The sequence below is a fragment of the Vulpes lagopus genome, chromosome 1 (genome assembly GCF_018345385.1).
Source record: "Vulpes lagopus strain Blue_001 chromosome 1, ASM1834538v1, whole genome shotgun sequence".
NCBI lineage: Eukaryota > Metazoa > Chordata > Mammalia > Carnivora > Canidae > Vulpes > Vulpes lagopus.
This window is the reverse complement of record NC_054824.1, coordinates 171,541,685-171,550,950: the sequence shown is the minus strand read 5'-3', so window position 1 is coordinate 171,550,950 and position 9,266 is coordinate 171,541,685. Positions and strand designations below refer to the sequence as shown.

The window sequence follows — 9,266 nt, the reverse complement described above, 5'->3', positions numbered from 1 at the left end:
TTGTATCTGCAAGTCTTACAATAACTGTTCTCTTTGACTTTCCATTAAACCTATAATAGTACCAGGCCAGCAGGGTTTACTCTTGAAAGTAATGATGCTGAGGTTGGAAGGTGCATTAAAGCTCATCTTGCTCCACCTCATTTCACAGGGGAAGCAACCGAGGCCTAGTGACTTGCTTTTGGCCACTCACTTGATGAGTAGCGGAGCAGGGAAGGTAAACTTGATCCTACACCCTGGGTTTTTGAACATCTGCCTTTGAATATGACTTCTCTCTCACAAAATGGCTTTCTTGCTTTGCTGTTTTGTCTGAGCTTTGCTTATAGTTTCAAGGCCCTACAGCCCTCCATGGTCTCTCCCTTTTCCCAAGGCATGATACTTAAGAGGGAGGGAAAGAGGATCAGCTCTAATAATTATGGAGTACCTGCCTTGTAATGGTTCTGCCTGTGGGGTCTGCTCAGTTAATGGTTGGGTGAAAGCTCACATTTTTATATACGCCACTGCCCTCTAGTGGCCATAATGGACATCGACGTACAGTCTGGAACAGCAAGTAAAATCGCCCTAGGACCAGTCTGTCTCCAACATATTATTGTTCTCATAGTTAGAACTTCCCTGATCTGCGTGGAAACGTAAACCTAAGTCCTATTTATTTGATATTTAAATGCCAAATATATAAAAAAAATATACATATGATCATAACCTGTAATCGACCTCCCCGGCATATAATATTCTTCAGTTAATGCTGACCATCTAGGCAGCACTGTCCAAGAGAAATAGAATGTAAGCCACATGGTAATTTAAAATTTTCTAGTAGCCTTGGGCACCTGACTGGCTCAGTCAGTTAAGCGTCTGACTCTTGATTTTTGGCTCAGGTCATGATCTTGGGTTCCGTAGATAGAGCCCTGCCTCGCTCACTGGGGAGTCTGCTTCTCTCTCTCCCTCTGCCCCTCCCCCTGCTTGAGCACACTCTCTCTAAACTAAATCAATAAATCTTTAACATTTTCTAGTAGGCTTTTTTAAATTTAATTTTTATTTATTTGAGAGAGAGAGTGAATGAGCAAGAGAGAGAACATAAGCAGGGAGGAGCAGAGGGAGAGGGAGAAGCAGGCTCCCCATTGAGAAGAGAGCTGGGCTTGGGGCTCCATCTGGGGACTCTAGGATCATGACCTGAGCTGAAGGCAGATGCTTAACTAACTGAGCCACCCAGGCACCCTTAGTAATCTATGTTTTAATAAAGTAAAAACCATGTTAAATTCATTTTAATGATATATTAATATAGTCAAAATATTATAATTTCAATAAGTAATTAATATAAAAGTTGCTAAGAGATATTATACATTTTTTTTGTACTATGTTTTTCAAATCTGGTATGAATTTTACAATCATAGCACATCTCGGTTCAGACCAGCCACACTGCAAGTGCTCCACAGCCACATGTGACTAGTGGCCACTGAATTAGACAGCAAAGGTCTAGGAAGTGGTTTCCAAACTCTGTCCCTGTTATTGCAGGGTTTGTAGGTTCCCAAGAAACATTTTAAGCAATCTGAGCAAAATGAGAAAAATATGAGCCATGCTTTTTAATATATAAAGTGAATGTAAGGTTTTTGTGTATCTTGCTTGAAGGAACGCTTGGAGGTCATCCTTCTGACTTTTTCAGTGTTAGTATCTTTATTCTTCTATGGAATGATGATCATATCAGATGACTGATTATTGTTCTCATTTCGCAAATAAAACATTTGCAATCCTCTCTGGGGCCCTACACTTTTTGTACCCATTTTACTGATGATGTGTGATGCATTAAATCCTGGGAACCAGAGTTAGGGGTGGCTTTTTCCTCTGGCTTGCACAATCGGTGGTCACAAATGGACACATGCCTGTGTGGGGAGGCGACTGGGCACTGCTCGGCATGTCATCTCTACACCTTTCTCTCTGCCTCGGAAAAACAGAAGGAAATGCAAGGGAGTGAGCATGATATGAACACAGAGGTGACCTTGAATTTACTCTGAAAAACCACAACCAACAGAGTAAGTCATTAGCAAGAGCCAATTCTTAGCAATAATTAGTAACAAATGACTACTCAACTGATTCTGCAGACTTTGTTGCCCCATACCTGGAAGAAAGCATTGCAATTCCACGTGACTGGTTTTTAATGCAGACCCATGGAAGCTGATAAAGTATTAAAGAGAAGGGACTGTTTTATGGGCAAGGTCTTTAATGTCCTAACAAGCTCTGTAGCAGGCAGTGTCTGAAGCCGTGCTGGGTAGGTTTGTCTCACTGTGGATGGCTAGGGAATGGAAGCAACCAGGGCTTTCCCCTCTGCACACACAGGAGTGTCTACTTGTAGTAGCTCCGGACTGAGGTCCGGGTCTCTTTATCCCCTCTTCTCTGATTGATGTCTCCTTTTGGCTTAACCTGTCTGCCCTGCATGTCCTGACAGGTCACACAGCCCTATCCCAGGCTTTGAGGCTGATCTTCAAGGTGTCCTTAAAATATGCCTCTGGCCACCCTGCTTATACATGCAAGCCTTTAGCTCGCTAACTCAGCTGTCACCAGGGTGCTCATTAGCGGTTCTGTTTCTTTTTCATATATAACCTTTATGCTCCGGTTGCGAAATGGGGAGAAAGATGCCAGCAAATTGAAATTTTGTAAATCAAACACTTTTGATTGCTCTGGGAGCTCACTATTTAAGAAATCCTATGGCAAATTCTTTTGAAAATTGAGCCATCAGCCTTTACCTGTTTTAAAAATTCAAATTTTAGTATATTATCTTGCCTGAGGGAAGTGATTGCACTTGCATTATTAAAAAGATGCACAGAAAAGATGGGGCCTTTGGTGTTCCCCCCTTCTATTTAAATAGTGGTATGTAATCACAATTACCCGGCTCACAAGCAAGCAATTAAGTATTAATGAAAGGACCCTAGTCAAAAACTGTGCCCAAGGGAAGCTTCCACCTACAAGTCAGGGTTAATGGCCCAGCTATTGTTTTAATGGATTTTCAATGAGGTGTGAAGATGACAGGCCAATAAGGGTGAAGTTTTATGATGCAGCTAAACAAGCACAATTAGCCATTTGCCATTAGTATCTTGACCTTTCTGCTTATATTTCTTTTCAACCCTGAGTGTTTATTAATTTCTGTTTAACGCAATTCATAGAGCTTTTGTTAACTCAGAGTAAAGGTGTCCCATCTCAGCTGCTTGTGTGGGAAGGGCATTAATAAAGCCGTGTATTAATAAGGTTTCAGTGGTGAGTCTGATGTTCATGGACTGTAATGAGCCACCTGTTTCTGGTCTCCTCATCTCTTCCCAGGCTCTCTGGCCCTTCAGATGCCCAGCGTGCACCCCTCCCCACGGCCAGTCTTGTCCTCTGGAGTCAGACCCCTGACCTGGGAGGTGTGGAGCTAGTGGTTCCAAGCTCAGCCTCAATGAGATCATCTGGGTTTGCTTCCCTGCCTCCACTACCCCTGAATCTTGGCAAGTCACTCCACCTTTACGTACAACCAGTGCCTAGCACCTGTGAGGGATCCAGTGTGCTCCGTCTTCTCTCATTTTGAATCCACGTCTCTGATTCTGGAATAGAATTCTGAGCTGGAGTTCGGCCTAGGCCTCCCTTGACTTCACCCTAGCACTTTGGGGTACTCAAATCTTGCTCCTGACCTCTATTTCTCTGGCTGAATCCCTCTCAGGAAGGCTGCATAAACTCTTTTTTTTCTTGTTTTGAAAATTTGTCTCTTAACCTAGGGGCTGGCAAACTATGGCCCATGAGTCATGTCTGGCCTACTGCCTGCTTTTGTAAATAAAATTTTATTGGAACACAACCATGCTCATTTATTTACATATTGCCTATGACTGCTTTCCTGCAGAGTAGTTGTGACAGAGGATTATAGCCCTCTAGTCTCAAACATCCACTATCGGGCCCTTTACTGGAAAAGCTTATCATTTCTTGTCTGGGTGGGTTGAATTAAGTCCTCCAAAAAAGATACGTTGAAATCCCCAGTACCTCAGAATGAGGTCATACTTAAGAATTAGGGTCTTCACAGAGGTAACCAAGTTAAAATGAGGTCATTAGGGTGAGCCCTGTTTCAATATGACTGTTGACCTTATAAAAAAGGGAATTTTGGACACAGAGTATATTAATTATATTTTCTTATTTTCTGCATTCTTGATGCTGAGGCATCTGAAGCTTCAGTGCCTGGGGTGAGGATGTCCTCCCAGGATTAGCTAACTCCTAGAGATAGCAAATGACTTGCACAGAGATGTGCCTTTTGTATGCAAACTAACCATTCCAGAGCCCAAACTCCAAACCGGCTCCTCTGTCAAGCTCTTGCACCCGGCCAGGTAATATTCCTAGTCACCTGGGGCCCAAGAACTAGACATCTAGGGACCATCCCCACAGCCCAGAACTCGCAGACATCATTCTGTCATATCTAATTTTAGACCTACTCAGCTGGCTTACCTTGCCTTCCTCATACCTTCCCGTGAAAAGCAGGATGAGGACTCTGGGCCACACTTTCTCCTTCCTCTTTCTGCCTCCTGACCAACCCTGTGTGGCCTTGCATGGTATGCATGCCCCCTCCCCCTGGGAAGTAGGAGTCACAAACCATCCTTTCAGTGGCAATCAGCCCCTGATCTGTTGGTCTCATACTTGAATGAACACAAAATCCCAGGTGCGTGTTAGAACACAGAGAGACACATACAGAGAGAAAACAACGTGAAGACATAGGGAGGCGCCATGTGAACATGGAAGATTGGGGTGTTGGATCTATAAGCCAGAGAACACCTGAGGCCACAGGAAGCCAGAATAGAGGCCTGGAACAATTCCTTCTCCAGCACTTCAGGGGGACCATGACCCTGCCAACACCTTGATTTTAGCCTTCCAGACTCCAGCGTGTGAGACAATTCAACTGCATTTTTTTAGGTCGCTGAGTTTGTGGTACTTTGTTATGGTCGCCAAGGCAACTAAAATACCACCTAACAAATTATTTTGTTTTGTTTTCTTTATTCCTCATTGTTCTTTTACATAACCTATCTGTACGGTATCTTGTCATCATTGCAAGATGAGCCTCACACACGTTCCTGGGTGTGGGTATCATGAGGTGGTCGGGCCAGCGGGCAGCTCGTTTAACCTGGGACTGAGGCTCAGAGACTTCAGGGGATCCCATGAGATCACCCCCCAGGCAGCAGGTGGGGAGAGCACTGGTGTTAACTGAGGCCTCCTTGTATGCATTCCTGTGATTTCAGGACACCCCCCTCCCCCCAATTAATCTGATGACAAGGAGCTGAGCAATCCTGCTAACAATCAGCTGTGGAGATAAAAAGGATGCTTTCTTACCTCACTTTCCCTTGTCTTTAGGTAGCTTTTTTTTTTTTTTTTTAAGATTTTAAAAATTTATTTGAGAGAGAGTGTGTGTGAGAGAGAGAGCACGAGTAGGGGGAGAGGCAGAGAGACCAGCAGACTCCCTGCTGAGCGGGGAGCCCTACATGGGGTTTGATTCCAGCACCCTGAGATCATGACCTGAGTCAAAGTCAGCACTAAACAGACTGAGCCACCAAGGGGCCCCCTTTACGTGGCTTCTGAAGGCACAACTGCATCAGGAGGTCAGAAACCTAAGACACTTCCTCACCTGGTCGGAGCCAGCACGCACCCTCTGGACCATTCGGTGAAGTTCTTTCTTCAAAGGACAATGCTGAACTTAGCAGCGTGTGGCGTGACAAGGTAGGAGAGCTCTAAGGGCCCCCTCTGTTGCTCCTGGCGGTTGTGGTGGGGGATCCAAGGAGGGAAGAGCGGGGAGAGGTCTGGGCCTCTTCCAGGGTGTAACACTGTGGTTAAAGCTGGAGCTGCTTCTGGTCAAGGCTTGTTCAGGATGCTATGGATTCCCTGACCTCTGACACCAGGAGCCCATCCATCTCATGAGATTCTTTATTTTATCCAATAAATATTTTTCTAATGAAATATCACAATTTCATTACTCAGCGCCACACATTGGGTTTTGACTCATATTGTTTCCCCTGAGTTAATCCACGAAGGGTAGCAGTTCACTGGGAAAACTGAGCAAAATATGGAACGCTTCGTGAATTGTGTGCCATCCTTGAACAGGGGCCATGCTAATCTTCTCTGTATTGCTCCAATTTCAGGATATGTGCTGCCCAAGTGAGCAGTAATTTCATTTTTTTTTTCATCATGATAAGTGGACTCTTTAATGCCTACCCCTGTCTCCCCCATCCTCCCACCCACCTCCCATCTAGTAATCATCAGTTTGTTCTCTAGAGAGAAAAGTCTTGTTTCTTGACTTGTCTCTCTTTCTCTCTCCTTTTTTCCTTTGCTTATTTTGTTTCTTAAATTCCACATGAGTGAAATCATATGGTATTCATCTTTTCCTGACTTATTTTACTCAGCATTATACCCTTTAGCTCCATCCATGTTGTTGCAAATGGCAAGATTTCATTCTTTTTGATGGCTGAGTAATATTCCAGTGTGTGTGTGTGTGTGTGTGTGTGTGTGTGCCACATCTTCTTTATCCATTTGTCTATCAATGGACCCTAGGGTTGATTCCATAGTTTGGCTATTGTAAATAATGCTGCAATAAACATAGGGATGCATGTTTTGAATTAGTGTTTTTGCTTTTTTTTTTTTTTAGGTAAACACCCAGTAGTTCAATACCTAGATTATAGGGTAGCTCTATTTTTAATTTTTTGAGGAACCTCCATACTGTTTTCTATAATGGCTGCACTAGTGCATGAACCTTTTTTCTCCACATCCTCACCAACACTTGTTTCTTGTGTTTTTTATTTTAACCATTTTGACAGGTGTGAAAGGTTAACACATTGTAGTTTTGATTTGCATTTTCCTGATGATGAATGATGTCGAGCATCTTTTCAAGTGTCTGGTGGCCAGCTGTATATCTTCTTTGGAGAAATGACTGTTCGTGTCTTCTGCCTGTTTTTAAATTGGATTGTTTGTTTTTTGGGTGTTGAGTTTTGTCAGTTCTTTGTATGCTTTGGATACTAACCCTTTATCAGATATGTCATTTGCAAATATCCTCCAATTCAGTAGGTTGCCTTTTAGTTTTGTTGTTTCCTTTGGTGTGCAGAAGCTTTTTACCTTGATGTAGTCCTAATAGTTTATTTTTGCTTTTATTTCTCTTGACTCAGGAGACATAGCTAGAAAAATGTTGCTACAGCTGATGTCAGAGAGATTGCTGCCTTTCCTCTCCAAGGATTTTTATGATTTCAGGTCTGATCTGATCCATGAGCATGGAATATCTTTCCATTTCTTTGTGCCATCTTCAATTTCTCTCATCAGTTTTTTATAGTTTTCAGAGTACAGGTCTTTCATCCCTTTGGTTAAGTTTATTCCTAGATATTTCATTGGTTTTGGTGTAATTATAAATGGAATTGTTTTCTTAATTTCACTCTCTGTGGCTTCATTATTAGTATATAGGAATGCAACAGATTCTGTACATTCATTTTGTATCTTGTGACTTTACTGAACTCCTTTATTAGTGCTAATAGTTTTTTTTGTGGAGTCTTTAGGGTTTTCTATGTAAAGTATCATGTCATCTGCTAATAATGAGAGTTTTACTACTTTCTTACCAGTTTGGACGCCTTTTATTTTTTTATGTTTGATTGCTATGGCTAGGACTTCTAGTACTGTGTTGAATAAAAGTAGTGAGAGTGGACATCCTTGTCTTGTTCCTGACCTTAGTGGAAAAGTTCTGTTTTTCCCCTCTGAGTATCATATTGCCTATGGGGTTTTCATATATGGCCTTTATTACATTGAGGCATGTTCCCACTTGACTTACTTTGCAGAGAGTTTTTTGTTTTGTTTTGTTTTGTTTTAAGTCAAGAATGGAGGGCAGCCGGGTGGCTCAGCAATTTAGCACCGCCTTCGGCCCAGGTCATGATCCTGGAGACCTGGGATCGAGTCCCATGTCAGGCTCCCTGCATGGAGCCTGCTTCTCTCTCTGCCTGTGTCTCTGCCTCTCTCTTTCTCTGTTTCTCATGAGTAAATAAATAAAATCTTAAAAAAAAAAAATCAAGAATGGGTGTTATCCTTTGTCAAATGCTTCTTCATCTATTGATATAATCGCATGTTTTTTTCATTTTTCTTACTAATGTGACATATCACGTTAATTGTTTTGTGAATATTAAAACACTCTTGCAATCTGGGAATAAATCCCACTTGGTTGTGGTGTATAACTTTTAAAGTATATTGTTAATTCAGTTTGCTAATTTTTTTAAAAGATTTTATTTATTCATGAGAGACAGAAGGAGAGAGAGAGAGAGAGAGAGAGAGAGAGAGAGAGGAACAGACACAGGCAGAGGGAGAAGCAGGCTCCATGCAGGGAGCCCGACGTGGGACTCGATCCCCAGTCTCCAGGATCACTGAAGCTGAAGGAGGCGCTAAACCGCTGAGCCACCTGGGCTGCCCCGGTTTGCTAATATTTTGTTGTGGATTTCTGCGTCTATACTCTTTTTTTTAAAATAATAAATTTATTTTTTATTGGTGTTCAATTTGCCAACATACAGAATAACACCCAGTGCTCATCCCGTCAAGTGCTCCCCTCAATGCCCGTCACCCATTCATACTCATGAGAGATATTGGCCTGTAATTCTCTCTCTCTCTCTCTCTCTCTCGTGATGTCTTTACCTGTTTTTGGTATCAGGGTGGTACTCACCTCAGAATGAATTTGGAAGTTTTCCTTCCTATTGTATTTTTTGAAATAGTTTGAGAAGAATGAGCATTAACTCTTCTTTAGATGTTTGATGGAATTTGCCTGTGAAGCTATCTGGTCCTGGACTTTTGTTTGTTAGGAGTTTTTTGGTTGCTGATTCAATTTCATTGCTAGTGATAAGTCTGTTCAAATTTTCTGTCTTCCTGTTTTAGTTTTGATGGGCTATTTGTTTCTAGGAATTTACCCATTTCTTCTAAGTTGTTCAATCTATTGGCATATAGGTTTTCATAATATTCTGTTACAATTATTTGTATTTCTGTGGTGATGCTTGTTATCTCTCCTCTTTGATTAGTAATTTTATTTATTTGCGTCCTCTCTATTTTTTTTTAATGAGTCTTACTAGAGGTTCATTGATTTTGTTGATCTTTTCAAAGAACCAGCTCCTGATTTCATTTATCTGTTCTATTGTTTTCTTAGTTTCCATATCATTTATTTCTGCTCTAATCTTTATTATTTTCTTCCTTCTCCTGATTTTGGGTTTTGTTTGTTTTTTCTTTTCCTAACTCCGTTAGGTGTAGATGAAGTGGTTTATTTGAGA

The 9,266-nt window shown here is 41.8% G+C and overlaps 1 non-coding gene across 1 annotated transcript; it reads right to left on the bottom strand.

Moving 5' to 3' along the window:
• Window positions 1–6,046: 6,046 nt before the first annotated feature.
• Window positions 6,047–6,152, bottom strand: LOC121474867. The gene has a single exon (XR_005983563.1). It is a non-coding gene; the product is annotated as a U6 spliceosomal RNA (small nuclear RNA).
• Window positions 6,153–9,266: the final 3,114 nt, after the last annotated feature.